General features: G+C 43.8%; 1 protein-coding gene across 4 annotated transcripts in view; it reads left to right on the forward strand.

The window, feature by feature from the left end:
- The first annotated feature begins 6,209 nt into the window (after positions 1–6,209).
- ripor3 (RIPOR family member 3) overlaps positions 6,210–17,082 on the forward strand; it is a 62,905-nt gene continuing 52,032 nt past the window's right edge. For 2 of the 4 annotated variants that reach the window (XM_030420514.1, XM_030420516.1), the window contains exon 1: positions 6,210–6,567. The gene's annotated coding sequence lies outside the window, so the exon portion shown is untranslated. Of the gene's footprint in view, positions 6,568–10,309; positions 10,421–17,082 lie in introns of all 4 variants that reach the window. The other 2 variants (XM_030420515.1, XM_030420518.1) reach the window with 2 other exon arrangements.

Below are 17,082 nucleotides of genomic sequence, written 5' to 3' on the forward strand. Positions count from 1 at the left end.
CTGTAGGTAGAACGCGGCGCTGACATGCTAACCCTGCATGGATGAGGTCTCACGTTCACATTCACATGCTAAACATGTGCACTACTAGTAAAGTGCATGTATTTTTAGTTAGCCGCCCGAGCTCCAGGCATCCCGCACATGTCGGATGTTATTTTAAGTCTCTGCCCGGATTTGAACTCCAGACTCTAGTGGGGCTTATATGCAGAGGCAGTTTTGAATTTTGATTGAGTTCACATTATTTCTGTGGTAAATAATTTCACGACCCGCTCGATAAAATCACTAAAGACGGGATTTATGTGTGTTTTGTCATCATATTATAATAGAAGCACAATTTTGTAAGGGGTGCTCGACACTGAATTGTTCAGCCCAGTTGCAAAAGACGTAACATTTGGGCGTTTTTTTTTTTTTTTTCTTTTCCGTTTATACGTACAGTGTTGACACTTCTACAATATGTGTCACATCACATTAACATGGCGTCTATATTCGCCGTCTTCCATGTCGGGACATGGAGGGGATGGTGATGATGATGGTGATGGTGATGGCGTGACAGCTGCCAATGGAGAAACCGCTGTGTGGAGACGGCGTATCAACATTTGTAAGCACGATCATTTCAACGAGGTTTCAAGATATTTTTGATATCAGGGAAGTGTTTTGCCGTCCTTGTGGCAACGGAACCAAGTTAGCAGTACACAAATCAAGCGAGTGACCACTCAACCAGGTGGAGCTTCAACATCTGTAAGCAGGAAACCACTGGATATTTTCAATTACATGTTGGCATATTTTCCGACCGTGTCAGTAGTAATCCTGGCCAGTAAGGACATTTTCTAGCCAAAACAAGGTCTAGCAAAAGCCAAAGACCACTGTTCTAGATGGCGTTTCAACATTTGCAAGCATGACAACACAGGAAAGATTTCAACAGGATGTCAGGGTCGAGACATGAGTGCTGAGGTGTCGAAACAATTTCCGACCGTATTTGTGGCTGCAGCTCCAGGTATTTCAAGACAAACCAAGACATTTTCCAAACCCCAACTAAGTGTTTTATAAGCACAGCTTTGTCACATCACAAGCCGCAGCGCGAAGAAATGTAAAGATTCAACATCTTCTGTGGCTTTTTAGAAAAGGACATTGCCAACACTTATTCTGGTGATTGGGGTTTTATTATCAGTGTGTTAGTAAAATGTAACAGCTGATCACTAAGACGTCCTTGTGGGTGAATATTGTGTAAAGCACTGTTCTGATTTTACCACGAAGTGTCTGGATGTCTTTGTGTCAGGTAGAATAATATAAGCTAGAAGATCTATGAATGTTTTTCATGTGCAGAGAACATGCAGTTTTGCATATAGAGCACAAAACAGGGTTTCCCCGAAGACGTGAAGGTTACGGTCGAGCGTGCCAACATGAGCTCGTCGCTTGTCTGTGAAGCCACACAGACAGACGCAGCTTGGCTGCTGCAGTTCCCCTTTGGCAGCCATGTTGGCTCCACAGTCTGGGCCATGGCTGTTGCCATAGTAACTGATGCTGATCTGCCGAGCATTGGGCATCGCGCCCTGGCACCGCCGCAGAGGACGCTGTAACATATTTGCAACAGTAGCAGCGATGTGAGATTAAAGATTAACGCCTGTGAAGTCCTGAACGCCGACCTGCAGAGAGCTCAGAGATCGGGAACGGATTTCACATTCTGAAACTGTTCAGGACACGAGATGTGTTTTCACTCCTCATCCAGGGTGAGACGACGCCAAGCGAAAAGTTTCAGTGCGGTTTGCTTCGGTCCGGTCGTATTTGAACGGAGCTTGAGAGATTTTGTTTGAGCTCCTCGAAGCTCCAGAAAACGCGTTTCAACGTGTGTCCAAATAAAACAACAGACACGATCCGAGAAGAAGAATGTTTTCTCTCGTTGTTGTTCTGCTCACACAGCGGTGTCGTTAAGACATTTCTGTCAGTTAACAGGAACATTATGAATCTGGCTTTTGTCCTGAAACAATCAGCTGTGGTGGAATCTGCCTCGGCCGCTTCGGGTATCGAGAAGTTATCACTTTCTTCATTCTATACGACTAAAAATACTGGAATGATAAATTACAGTGACGACAGCAAAGAAAGTGTTCAACCCTGAAAGTCTTTGACGTGGAAAACTATAAGGGCCAAATTGTTCTTCACCATATTAACAGCAGAGGGCATCATGCTACAATAGGAGAGTTCATTTTTAGTTCAACACAGTTCAGTTCGACAGTCGAAGAGTTTAAATACACGAGAAGGAAGAACAGAAAAATGTAATAAATCACACGTCACATTCTTCCTGCAGGCGGCTGTGAAGGAGGCTGAGAGCTGGAGATAAGATTAGACACTTTATTATTAGTTTTCTGAGCTTTAATGTGCTTCAGGACCAAAATACCCCTCAAGTTCAAACTCTTAAAGTCTTAAGTCTTTTCTACAGAACTCTGTATTGTTGTATTTTAATGATCAATGAATTGGTTGGAGTCATTTTTAAAGAAGAGAAAAGTAAACATTCTCTGATTCCAGCCTCTTAAATGTGAATATTTTCTGGTTTCTCTCCTCCTCTTTGACACTAAACTGATTAAAGGTTTCATTGTGGACAAACACAGACATTTGAGGAAGTAATCTCAACACATTTATGAGATTTTATGGACCAAATCGCAGATTGATTGGTCAGGAAAGTATTCAGCAGATTAATCAGCGATGAAATGATGATTTACTCCATGTAAATGTGGCTCTTTGAGTTCAAACTTCAGAGTCCAGATATCAAATTTGCACTTTAGTGACAAGTTGCTGTGGAAAATTACAACCTGCCACTTGTATTCTGAGGCTAATTTTCTGTTTATAATTAGTCATTAGTGCGAGTGGATTTCATGGATCAGAGGATTAAGTGTTTTGCCCGACCAGAACCTGAAACTTGTTCTAACCCTCAAACAGCAACAACGAGCGAGGAGACGCTTTTCAAAATGTCCCCGAGTAAACTCAAAGAGGTCCTCACAAAGAGAGACGTAAGAGTAACACACACTTACAGGCACTGTACACACACACACACACACACACACGCTGCACACACACTGCACAGTCAGCTGTTTACAGTGTGTGTGTGATGAGGGAGTGGAGCAGCAGAGGCCTCCAGATACACAGGATGCTCTCGTCTCTGCCTCCTTATCTCTGCCTGCCATGTGTCTGAGTGTGTGTGTGTGTGTGTGTGTGTGTGTGTGCTTACTCATGACATGAATGTGCCAGCTGAAGTGAATATCAGTATATATTTCTGTGTTGGCAGCCAACTGATGGTGTGTGTGTGTGTGTGTGTGTGTGTGTGTGTGTGGGTGTGTACGGTATGTGTGAGAGTATCTCCAAAGAAATGCGTGTATATTTTAGACGTAGTGTGGGTGTGTTTGTAGATGTAAGTCAAATGTCCACATACTTTTGGTCACGTGCTTAATGTATATTTATATGTGGACACGAGTTCACGTGAAAACACTCGCACACAAAATTGTTTCTCTCGCAGGAAGCCCTTCAAAAAAAACAACCCTGGATCCACATCACACGCTGAATCCTTCCTCAAACCGCGCCGGCGTTTGTTAAGAATTTAAGATATCTTGATAATTCCTGAACAAAATGACCTCGAACACGACCTCGGCTCGTTAAAAGACGACCAGATGAATCTGTCCCTCGTGAACCTTAAAACTGGTGTCAGCGTCCCCACATCACAGTTCGCCCCGACTCCATTCCACCAAAAAAACACGACGGCTTTGGGATTAATTCCAAGTACAAAGACTCCAGTCAGTGTGTATGCGGTCTGATGAGGTTTTCACACGGCATCATGGGAAATCCTCTCTGCGGAGCTGCTTTTAAACAAACCCTGCATAGTTTTGCTTTCTGCTCACAAGTACTTGTGTGCGACGGCTCCGCGAGACTCTGATGTGGCCGCGACAACGACGGAGAAGCCCATGCATGACAAAAAAACAGATAGAAAAACACAAATCACACAGACTGATTTACAGCAGTTCACTGAACGGTGTTGTCTCAAAGTCCAGCTGCTCTCAACAGTCAGATCATGTTGATGTTCGTGAAAACAGCTGGTCCAGTCGCCTCAAGACATCCACAAACCACAGATATGTTGCATTTGTACGTTTCATACATACTTTATCAACCTTTATGAGGTGACGTAGTTCATGTTACATGTATAAGAGGGGAGTTTCTCCTCAGGGGTGGTGGTGGTGTGAGCTGTGATGGCCTCCAACCAGCAGGCTGCCGCCCGAGACCAATCGACAACCAACAAAGCGGATATCTTCTGTCAAAACATGATATTTTCCTGACACTATAAGTGGTTCTAGGGCCGAAACCGGAATAATTACAGAATTCCTCGTATTTGAGAGGGAGGTTTTCTTCAAAGTTAGTTTGACGAACCTGAGAAAATCATTAATGTTTGGAAGTTTCTATATTTAGAAGCTGGATTAGAATGGCTGGATGGTCTTTTTCCAAGAGTCACGAAGAAATTCTCTACTTGAAGCTTCGAATCAGAGCAGCGAAACCTAAATCTCATGGCATGATTTTTGGAGAAAGTTTAGGCTGAGATCTGATTCGTTTAAGGAACAAAAAACATGCTGTTCGGGTTAGGAAAAGATCATGTTGTGGCTTAAAACACCCACCTTTGTCGCCAAAAGGTCCCGACTTCTCATAAAAGTCTCCACTAAAAGTCTCCAGGTCGCCATTTGTTCTCAAACAGTAGTGCGCTGATACGGCACGTGCAAATTTAACATACCTTTAACCTGCAGGAATGTTTTAATGCCAACATCTATTCTGACGATTGGGTTGGAAGAGAACATCTTTTCTTAAATTTACCGCAGAGTGAAAGCTGAAAGCAACGTACATTTCTGCAAACCACAGATATGTTAGAACTTAACTTTTCTTTATGTTAAAACTTTATGCTTTCTATAGTGTTCTTACGCACTTTTGGTCTGGCTATGTTTTGGCACAAGAGACACTTAGTTGGGGTTGGAAAAGGTTTTGGTTTGAAATATCCGCTTTGGTTGCCACAAACATGGCCGGAACGTCTCATTACACATAATTTGGTTTCATGCTAACAAATGTTGAAATGTCTGCCGGTGGCTCGGTTCCCTTCCCGCCCAGCTGTGATGAAACCAGCCATCTCCAGACACGAAACTCAGCTCAATGCACGTGTAACACCGAGCTGAGAGAAGTGTTGGTACGTTACGCGTGACGCGCTCGAATCTAAACGAATCCGCGGTTTGCAGAAACGTAAACTGCCAACTTTTTATTTGGGCGCCTGGGCTGGAAAACTCTGAAGACACGCCGGCGGAGAAAGACCGAGCAAGAAAACAAGTTTATATTTAGTATCACTGATGTACAGCGTGTTGATTTTCTGTTGATTCAGGCAAACTTCTGACAACTTTGACCTACAAATATTTACATTTCTAAACCTTTTTGATTCACAGCGGACGTGAACAGTATTTTTTTTTAATGTTTCAAGAGTTTTACAGCCTTCAACGTCTTCCAAACATATAGATCCAAACTTATAGACGTGATGAGTCTGCTTTTCAGCGGGCAGTGTTTATTTCCACAAATCACGCGGCCATCAATCAGGACGTACGGCTGCAGGGTCGGTGATGTATGTGGTCCGAAGCTGGAGCCAAGTTCTTCAGTTTAAAGCCAAACATGATACTCGCCAGGCAGAAAGAGGGGGGAGGGGAGGAAAAAAAGAGAGAAGGAGGAGGAGAAGGAGGGCTCCTGAAACATCTACTCTGAAATTCAGAAAGAACATGGAGAAAGTAAGAAAAGTGAAAGAGAGGGTGAGAGACACGTTTAAGAGGTTGTTGGGAAACAGAGAGTACCCCCATGAGAGAGCAGAGAGAGAAAACAGAAAGAGAGGAGTTTGATTTCAGAAAGGAAAAGAAAAAACAGAGAGGAGAAAGGGGGAGCTGGGGGTGAAGGACGAGAAATAGAGATAAGAATAAGAGTGCTGAAAATGCTGAGAAAGAAAGGAAAGCAAAGGAGAAAAACAGAGATAGAAGTGAAGCAATCAAGACAGGAAACAAGGAGGTGAAGAAGGAGGAGATGGAGGGAAGGAGAAGTGCCGCACAACGTTAATTGAGGCTGACAGATGAAAAAACAGCAGATTATCAGAGTGGGAAGTGCTGAAGGAGGAGGAGAGAAACACGAGAGAGGGAGTGGAGACGGAGCTGAGGGAGAGGAGAGGACGAAGAGGCAGAGCTGGGAACTAAAGAGGGTGACAGAGAGAGAGAGAGGAGGAGGAGGAAGAGGAGGAGAAGAAGACAAGAGGGGGAACTCAATTCACTGCCGTGGTTTCTAGACTCTCTTCTGACGTTGTTGTGAAACTCTCTGGAGCCGCTGCTGCTGCTGCTGCTGCTGCAGGACTGAATGCTATCAGGAGCGAGCAGGCAGCTGCCAAACCCACTGACACACACACACACACACACACACACACGCACACACTCCCCAGCAGTGTTGGATATGACTCGTCCGCGGAGGCAGCTCGGCGTGCCGGACTCACAGTGACAGTTGGGAATAACCGGTTCTTCATCCAGTCAGGTGAGTTTTAATGAGCGCCGTGCAGCTGTGATGGATCATTAAGAGCTGTGTTGTTGATCAGTGTTTATTAACGCTTTGATTAAAAATGCGAAGTGAAGGTTTGGTGGGGTGCTTGAACCTGTGTCCTTTGGGTTTGGTAGCCTATTAAGTTCATTAAAATCAGAATAATTACAGAATTCCTCGTGTTTGAGAGGCAGGTTTTCTTCAAAGTCAGTTTGACGCACCTGAGAAAATCATTAATGTTTGGAAGTTTCTATATTTGGAAGCTGGATTATAGAATGACTGGATGGTCTTCTTCCAAGAGTCAGGAAGAAATTCTCTACTTGAAGCTTTGAATCGGAGGACGACGGTCTGCAAGTTTGTAGAGCTTTTGTCAAGACATCTGGGGAGAAACAAACAGCTTGATACTGATGTGGTTTGAGTTGGAGTTTGGTTGAAGGTTCTCCCACAACTCTGGAGGCACCCGGCTAATGCAGCAGTATTAATGAAGAGGAGGAAAAGTCCTGGACAGGCAGAAGCTGGCTGGGTCGGGGTTGTTCAAGTCCCATGTGTGCAACAGAAGTCAACGCTGATTGATCAAATATCTATTCGAACCTAAACTGAACTAAACTGCAACACATTCTCACTCAAACACAGCAGCTCCGTCGCTCTACTGACCCTCTAGCATCCTTTTTTGCATGCAAATTATGCTAATATATAACATACAACATCCTGTTAGAGTTTCAGAATAAAGCTCGCGGACTAATAGCTAACTTTGTGTGACATATTATGACTTTTGGACTGTTATTTACGTTGTCGGGCGCAAATCTTTTCCAGCAGCAGATTACTTTTAGGAAAATCTAAATAACAAATTGCTTGAAATGAAGAACTAACTTGTTACGTTACCCACAACACTGATCATAACTCAAAGACAAATCACTCTTGACTCTTGGAGCTATGGTCTTCAGAGGGAACGTCGACTGCATGACCCGTCCAGCCGCCGCGATACGAAACCACGGGTAACTTCTGCTGGCCACTGACCAGGCTGCTGCATCGACGTATTAGTAGCGGTGTTACTTTTTTGTCGGCACGCTTTATTTTGAAAGTCTAATCAGACATTGTATATTCATTATTGTTAACTGGATCCAGCACGTGCAAAAGAGAAACTAGATCTTAACCTCCAGCTTCAAGCTGTGGGCCAAAGCTGCAGTCGTAGATGAGCTGGAATCGAGAACAACAGCTAATAATAAAGAAAATACAGTTTGCATTGAGTTCTACTCTCATATCTGTTATGATCCATTGTTATTGCCGAATAACATGAGATTGTCCGTCTCTTTCCGGTGTTGTTACTCTTTATTTTCAGATCTTAAGTTTCGTTTCCGAAGAAAAACAGCGAAAACGCGATTCTGCTCGTACAAACTTTGGCTGAACTCAGTTTGTGACTCAGTTTTAGAGATTCGCTGAGTCTCTTCAGGTTTCATCCATCCAGTCCACCCAACTACTGTCTGTTGTAGACACTTTGGTTGTAATCGACAAGCAGCGTAGATTCAAAACAGCTGCCTCCTTCGTCTTTTCCTTGTATTTTGCAGCTCGTTACTTTTGTTTTGAAAAAAAAACCTCATGTTCAATGCAGGAGATCAGAGGACAAGTTTACATAAACTACAATAACCTGATTACACTTAAACCCACATTTACAATAAGGTGGTCTGTGATCAGATTTCTCCTCCACCGCCGACCATGTTTCCAACCCCAGGCTGACGTCTCGTCAGTGTAAGTGATATATCCTGAAGAGTGTTTGTTTGTGTCGCTGCTTTGGACGGACGGTCGGCTGCAGAGAAGGACTTTTGTTTCTGTTTCAGTAACAAATGTTGGATGTTGAGTTGAGTTTTATCCCTCTGCTCTGCTGTCGGGGATTCCCTCTCCTCTGTCTCTGTCTGAAGTCTTTGTCCTTCGATATCTAGAATCCACATTGAAAACACTTCCAAACCAATCATGTTTCTCATTTTTCATGACTTTCTTTAACGTAATCTTTTCTCTCAGCTTCTTTTCTCTCCTGAGGCTCAGCATGCTAACCTCATTTATCTCCCCTCTTTGAGTCTCTTCCTCCTCTACTCTTTTGTTTCCTCACTCATGTCCTGTTTTGTTTCCTGTCTTGTTACCTCTCTTATTTTGTTTCCTCTCTTGGTCCCCCTCTCATTTGCTCTCCTCTCTTGTTTCCTCTCCTCTTTTGTTTCCTCTCCTCTCTTGTCTCCTCTTTTGTTTCCTGTCTTGTTTTGTTTCCTCTCGTTTCCTCTCCTCTTTTGTTTCCTCTCCTCTCTTGTTTCCTTTCCTCTCTTGTTTCCTCACCTGTTTCCTCTGCTCTTTTGTTCACCCTCTTATTTGCTCTCCTCTTTTGTTTCCTCTCCTCTCTTGTTTCCTCTCCTCTCTTGTTTCCTGTTTTGTTTCCTATCTTGTTTCCTCTCATTTTGTTTCCTCTCATGTTTCCTTTCCTCTGTTTCCTCTCCTCTCGTGTTTCCTCTCCTCTTTTGTTTCCTCTCCTCTCTTGTTCCCTCACTTGTTTCCTCTGCTCTTTTGTTCCCCCTCTTGCTCTCCTCTCCTGTTTCCTCTCTTTTGTTCACCCTCTTATTTGCTGTCCTCTCTTGTTTCCTCTCCTCTCTTGTTTCCTGTTTTGTTTCCTGACTTGTTTCCTGTCTTGTTTCCTCTCTTATTTTGTTTCCTCTCGTTTCCTTACCTCTCTTGTTTCCTCTCCTCTCGTGTTTCCTCTCCTCTTTTGTTTCCTCTCCTCTCTTGTTTCATTTCCTCTCGTTTCCTCACTTGTTTCCTCTGCTCTTTTGTTCCCCCTCTTGCTCTCCTCTCCTGTTTCCTTGCCTCTTTTGTTCACCCTCTTATTTGCTCTCCTCTCTTGTTTCCTCTCCTCTCTTGTTTCCTGTCTTGTTTCCTCTCTTATTTTGTTTCCTCGCTTATTTCCTCTCCTCTTTTGTTTCCTCTCCTCTTGTTTCCTGTTTTGTTTCCTATCTTGTTTCCTCTCTTATTTTCTTTCCTCTCTTATTTTGTTTCCCCTCTTATTTGCTCTCCTCTCATTTCCTCGCCTCTTTTGTTCCCCCTCTTATTTGCTCTCCTCTCTTGTTTCCTCGCCTCTTTTGTTTCCTCTCCTCTCGTTTCCTGTTTTGTTTCCTCTCGTTTTCTTCCTCGCTTATTTCCTCTCCTCTCTTGTTTCCTGTTTTGTATCCGTCTTGTTTCCTCTCTTATTTTGTTTCCTCACTTGTTTCCTCTCTTCTTTTGTTCACCCTCTTATTTGCTCTCCTCTCGTTTCCTCTCCTCTCTTGTTTCCTGTCTTGTTTCCTCTCGTTTCCTTTCCTCTTGTTTCCTCTCCTCTCTTATTTACTGTTTTGTTTCCTGTCTTGTTTCAGCTCTTATTTTCTTTCCTCTCGTTTCCTGTCTTGTTTCCTCTCTTATATTGTTTCCTCTCTTGTTTCCTCTCCTCTCTTGTTTCTTCTCCTCTCTTATTTACTGTCTTGTTTCAGCTCTTATTTTGTTTCCTCTCGTTTCCTGTCTTGTTTCCTCTCTTATTTTGTTTCCTCTCTCGTTTCCTCACTTGTTTACTCTCCTCTTTTGTTGCATCTCTTGTTTATGCTTCTCTTTTGTTTCCTCTCGTGTCTACTCTCTTTTCTTATTTATTTTCCTCTCCTCTCCTCTCCTCCCCTCTCCCCTCCTCTCCTCTCCTCTCCTCTCCTCTTCTCTCCTCTCCTCTCCCCCCATTCAGATGGAGGTTTTGCTCTCAAAGTCAGATGAGCATCAGTTTCTCATGAACCCCCTCAGTGAGTGCAGCTAAAACAGACGAGCTGCCAGAGAAAACATCAACACAACAAGTCGGGTCAGGATCTGCTGCTCGTTCACCCCCACTCTCCTCCTCCCTCCCTCCCTCCCTCCCTCTCCTCCTCTACATCTCCTCTGTTTCGTTCTGTCTCTCTTTTTTTCTCTGTTTTAGTCCCCTCGTGCTGCAGTTCGAGGTTCCCTGAGTTCAAACCCTGTCAAGAATCATTGTGTGTGTGTGTGTGTGTGTGTGTGTGTCCTGGTCACAGTGGGGTGTCCATGGGTCATTACATGGACTCAGCAGGAGGTCAGTGGTTCAATTGTTGTTGAATTAAACGCTCACACTTGTCGCTGAGCAGAGTGTGTGTGTGTGTGTGTGTGTGTGTGTATGTCTGTGTGTGTGTCTTGTGTTCAGTAAAGTGTGAATCTGTTCCACGTCCGCTCGTCTCGTTCTAAGTGGTTCAGACTTCCTAACAATGGGTTCATCAGCGATGAGGATGCAGACGTTCAATAAGTGAACGCGGCCCTGATGAGATTAATAGATTTTAGTCTTTGTGGTCAAACGAAGCGTGCGCTCGCTGCAGATGTTTGTTCAAGGTTTTTATTGTCACTGGGACACACACACTGACTGCAGGGGTGTGTGTGTGTGTGTGTGTGTTGAGACAACACAGAGTGTGTAATGAAGTGTGTAACTGCCTCTGAAAGGACGGATGGCGCGGCGGCTTCAGTCTCATAAAACATAATCAAAAGGCGTTTTATTGGATGTTATTTGTTCTCTGTACTCTTCGCACTCCACAAAAACAAAACACCAGCTGGGTATTTTTCACATAATCTCTTTTGTAATAATCAGTTTTTCTTTTCTGCAAAGTGTCGTATGAATAAATCCTCCTGAATGCAGCTGAACTGAGCAGCGTCGGAGGAGGTGGGACTCTAAACGTCAAAGCACATCTTTTCTTTTCGTTTCAGCTCTCACTCCACAACGACTTTGTGTTTTTTCTCACCCTTTAACTGACATTTTACACTTTCAAAACAATGTCCAGAGTGTAATACATCTTAAAATGTCAGGAGTGTGCACAGGGAACGTGGAGCATTTGCAAGCTGATTAAAAACAAAAAAGCTGCGAAGAGTACGAGGACTTTTGTTTCCACAGAAAGTTTCCCTGATCACTCAGTTTAAATGTCAATAAAGAATCCAGCAGCTCTGAATTTATGTAAAGTAATGCTTTCATTTACAGCTGTGAAACAACTGCTGGCTCAACCCAATTGGGAATAAATGTTAGCTGTATGATATCAAACTGAACATTTCTTTTTGTTGCGACTTTACGTTTGTTTAGAAAGAGTTCTCTATAGGGAGCCGAAGTCACGCTCCTTCCTATTTTGCTCATTTGACCATTTCTTTGTACGATTGTGAATGAAGAGAGACGATTAACTTTTGAATCACACATGGGATGTTTTGTCACCATTTTCCAACTCAATAAAGTCACACTTTCTCATAAAACTAATGTAATATATGACTACACAGCTGACCAACTGTCCTTCACATAACTGCAGTCGTCAATAGGAGCAGCTTTAAGGTGATGGTGGTTTTAAGGTGTTTTTCATATTTTTTAGTACCTTTTCTGTGTCGAGGAGGCGGCCATGTTGGCGTTAGATGATATTCTATAATCTTTATCTGCTATACTCTATTGCTATCTACCATCCACACTATAACTGTGTAGATCATGTCACAATTCAAGCAGGATCAAAATATTATTTGTCTCTCTCCCCCCAAAAAAAAGATCCAATGGGGGAAACTGGAAGAGGCGTGACTTCTCTCTTGTCACAACACTGCGCCTGCGATCTGCTTCGGTTTACGCACTTGGTTGGGGATCAGAAAACATCTTGGTTTGGCTCTTTTGGTCGCTACGATCACAGACGGAGGTGGCTCGACTTTTCGTGAAAAACAGCTGGTTTTGACGCCACGAAATCCGCTGGAAATGTCCACACTTTGTTGAAATATCCCCCGGGTGTCCTCACAAACATCCACTGATGCGACTCGATTTGCGGTCTGCCATTTGGCAACCGTTACCGGCTACTAGCAACAAGAAGCGTAGCCGGCTGCAGAGCCACCAGCTGTCTGTAGCCGCAGTCACAGTCGACCGTTTGGCAGCGACGTTAACTCAATTTTCTGTGCTCTCTAAATTTCTCTGTCATCACTTCTTTTGAAGAGGTCAGCAAAGCCAATCGCAGCTCAGATTGCCAGCTGAAAAAAAAGGATGAAAAAGAAATGGTTTTAGTCATTTTGATCTGTTATTGAGGCCGAGGTCTCTGAGGAATGGATGTAAAAATGTGTGGAGTGTGGAGCTCGGCACTTAAAAAAACAGACGTTTTGGTGAAACTGGTTTTGACGAGCAGTGGGTTGCCGAGGTACGACACCCGGGTACCAACTCCAGATCCAAACCCTTGACTTGGTCAGGACACTGACCAGAGAACTGACCTATTCTATGTTTGGGTTTTGAAGGAAACTGGCAGATTCTGCAGACCCCGGAACAGAAAGGCCTGGCGCCAGACATGGTTTAGACTCAGGACCTAATAACCGCTGCACCACTGCTCTGTAAAGTTGTGTCTGTGTTGTATGTGAGGGTGCTACAAGTCGCATGTAACTACAAATTATAAATCACCACCCCGTTAATTCAGACACATTAGCATAATTGCTGTAAACAAACAAGACTCCCGCTGAAAGGACTCGTTCTTCAGCAGCTTCCTCGCTGATATTTGTTGAGGAATGTGTTGAGTCGCCGTACGACACGAACTTATCACATGAGATCTCAGCAAGGAGAAGACGTCTGTTAAATAATGAATGTTTACATATTTGTACGAAGTTTTTAGGGGAAAACAACCGATGTGCCGTTCTTTTTACTCTGTCAGCGTCATTACAGCGAAGATTAACTGGTTGAAAATTTTTTGGGGGGTTGATTTTTGCAGAAATGATGTTTTTTCTCATTTTGATTTGGGTGAATTGATCCTTTTCTCTGGAGTGTAACACTGTGAAGGTCCTGCATTAAGAGGATGAATTATATCTACATGATTAAACTGATAAATCTTCCCTCTGGCGTGCGTTCGTATCGCGTCACCACACTGCAGTCTGAGTGAGAACAGGCCGAGTGTGTGTTCGCATTGATTAATGTGGGCTGTGTGTGTGTGTGAAGTTTAATGTCTGTGTATCCTCTTATTGGTGTCAGACCTTCAGTGCATCTACCTGTGTGTGTGCGTGTGTGTGTGCGTGTGTGTAGATTTACAGCCTCAGTGATTTGTAGAAACAAGCTCATCCTGTCAACGAAGCAGCTCTGTTACCTGATCCCTTCGTCTCCATGCATTATCCTTAAACACACACACACACACACACACACGTGCTGCTTCCAATTAGTCACATGACATCCGCTGACCACTCGACCCCCGACACGCCGCCACAGACACACAAACAGAGGCTTCTCACACGTTGTGGCCTGCAGGTCTGTGAACTCTCTGGAGGAATGATGAGCCGACAGAAGAATCCACTCCGCTGCTCCACGTGACAAACGTTTGTTTTTCTTTTTCTTACAAGATGGGATCGTTTACAGAGCCTTTTTTCTGGCAGAAGCAAAGTCTCATAAAATCCTTTTTTTTATTTGTTAACAAATAAAAATCGAATGACAATCGAGGGAAACGGTCCAGAGGAGCAGATGTGACTGGAAGCGCTGACACTGACGAACCGCAGCGCGGTGACACGCTGAATTGTTTCCAGGAACATTCGCGGAGGCGTTCGGAGCGGGTCGGGCCAGAAGGACGACCTGTGGATCCACGCAGAGCTCCTGTTTTATCTCCTGGAAAAACTGTTTATAACTGATACATTGTGATGATCTCAGCAGACGTCTCATCTTCCTCTATCGGTTGTTTCCTCTCAGGATGATCCAGCTGGTGACCTGATGAGGTTACAAACAAAGAAAAAACAGATCATCCACTTTGGTTTTCGCTTTCAGTGCAGTTGAAATACTTGTAAAAGCCCCAGAGCAAATATTCTCAGTAGTCAAGCAAAACTCATTTCCTGTTTTTTAAAGGGGAAATCATCAGGCGGAAGCTCGGGGCCGATCTCCAGCGTTTTGTTCCATCATTTCGTCAAGTTTCTCTTTTATAATCAAACTGAATGAATGGACGGTGATAAAAACAAGACAGAATTTTATGTTTGTGAATGATCAGAAATGAGAAGGAGGAAGTAGAAGTACCTTAAAGCAACATAGCGTAGAAAATGTATATTCCCCGCCGCTTCTGAACGCAGCACAACTGGTGTCAGCAAAACCCTTTAACAGAAATCTCAAGTCTTGAAGTTAACGTGCATGCCGAGATAACATAACTCGAACCAGAACGATGACACCTGACTGTCAAGTGCGACCGGCTACAGAGCGAGCAGGAGGATTTTGGATGCTCGATTTTCAATTTTGCCTCCGACGATGCGAGACGTTTTTAAATAAACCATTTCTGTTCAGAAAATACGATGTTGGCTGCTCAGTTATTTTGGATGCCAGGCTTCAGTTTGAGCTGAAATTAAAATAAAATGCAGATTTTCTCTCTCTTTTGGGGTGAGAGGTGAGCGATTTGAGTGGAGCGAGGTGAACGCATTCACCATCGTTATGAGCGAAACAGCCCGGAGCGTCCTTGAGCCGGGGAGAACGAACAGATCTGTGAGCGAGCTGTTGTTTTAATGTGAAACAGTCACATGCTGTATTCGCTTTCTTGCAGAGGAGTTGACGAAAAGATCAATATCATCCATTAAATCACCGCTGCAGCCAGCAGACGGTTAGCTTCAGGGAGAAACAACAGTAACAGAGTCCACCACCAACAGCAGCTCCTCACTAATGAACTCTTTTCGTGTCATTTATTTCATCTGTGCAAACATCGAAAAACCTTAAAACAGCAACTTGTGGTTTCATTTGGGTTCGTGTGCCAGGAGTCTTGAGAAACCTCCTGGAGTCCAATAAAACCACGAGGTGTCAATTTTACACGTCAGTTTTATGATAAAACAGGTTAATTAATGTGTTTTAGCGGCGCTGCGAGGCCGATTCTGTTACCTTTGGACGGAGGCGGGCGAGCGGTTTCCACTCTCCACTCAGACTCCTGGCTGACGCTTCACATTCAGCTATCAGACGTCTCAATCTTCTCATCAAACTCGCCGCTAAAAGCCAAATAAGTGGTTCGTCTAAACTGTCAAACTGCTGACTACACACTACTGTTTGTTAAGAAACTCTTTGACGCCAGGAAAAAAACGTCTATTAGTTCAAAATGACAAATGACGGCTCAGGCGTCTCTGCGCGATCACCGTCAGTTTATAACAATCTGTCCTGTGTGATTAAAATGATGAAGAGTACACGGAGGGTTTTATCCTTGGCAGGTAAAGATCTCATAATGTGCTTTACATAAATGACAGATCGTGGCAGTGGAGGAGGAGGACGACTGATCGCTTTCTCAAATGTGGATATCAGATTTTCATTTTGGAAAGGAAACGTTTCCATTGTTCAGCGCCCGCTGCGGTCAGACAATATGTTTTTAGTTTTTTAAGTGGGAGTGAAGACAGACACAGTCATCTTTTCTTTTCTTTTTTTGTATCAGAATACATAAAGAGACTTTTGTATCAGGAGTCTCGGGAGCTTTAACAGAAGAAAGCTGCCCACTCCCTTAACTGGTTCAATCAGCTCGACTGGTCCGTCAACTGGTCCCCGTTCAGGCGTACCGCGAGTCTCTTTCTTTCAGCAAACTATCCGCTGACACGTTCATACATCCGTGGAAACAGTCGGGAACAGTTATTGTTCGGTGAGGTTTAGAGCTCACCATCTAAAATGTAAACTCTGACCTCAATTTGCTCCAGTCGTCTCGACCTCACCGTCATATTTTCAAATTAAGGGCCTCTGGAATCGACCCTGACAGTCATTTTTAATGTGTCTTGTATCAGATTTAGGGCTTCCTGAGCAGTCAGACTCACACTTGGCTCATTGTGGATTTTTTAACTGTTCACAGCCACTCAGAGGTGTCGGCCCCCCCGTCACTGCACTGTGCTGCCCAATAAAGCAAGAATGTAGTAAAAGTCCGAAAACTCAGCTCTCTGTTTACGAGCCACAGTCCCACAGTTTAGTCATGTTGAGGGGAAGACTCTTTCACACAGTCTGAGACTGTTCGCACTTTTGTTTGCCAGCAGTTTGAAACAGTTGATGATGATGTCCGAATATAAAGCCATTTTAATTAAAAGATAGTCATGAAAAGTCAGACAATCCAGTCGCCGGAAAAAATGTTTGCATTGAACGTTTCTGCGAACCACAGATATGTTGATAATTGCAATTTCACCCTTTCCAACTTTTTCTTTAAGTCCAAATTTCACTGTTATGTTGTGACGACGCTGCGCTTATGATTTGGTTTGGTGAAGGGCACGAGAACCACCTGGGCAGGGTTAGAAAAAGATCATGTTTTGGTTTAAAATACCTGTTTTTGGTTGCAACAAACGCAGCTAGAGATGCCTGCAACTTCACCGGGATCCCCTGGACCTCCTGATATGAGAGTGAGGTCCCAGACATGTAATCTGAATGTGACATGACACGTACGAATGTAAACGTGTCGCTGGTTTGGATTTATTCTTGCGACTGGGCTGCTTGTCTGACATCTTACAGTAGCAGCTAGTCACTAAATTGCTAATAAAGCCTATAAAATGCAGTGAACTGTT

The sequence above is a fragment of the Sparus aurata genome, chromosome 6 (genome assembly GCF_900880675.1).
Source record: "Sparus aurata chromosome 6, fSpaAur1.1, whole genome shotgun sequence".
In the NCBI taxonomy this organism is placed as follows: Eukaryota; Metazoa; Chordata; class Actinopteri; order Spariformes; family Sparidae; genus Sparus; species Sparus aurata.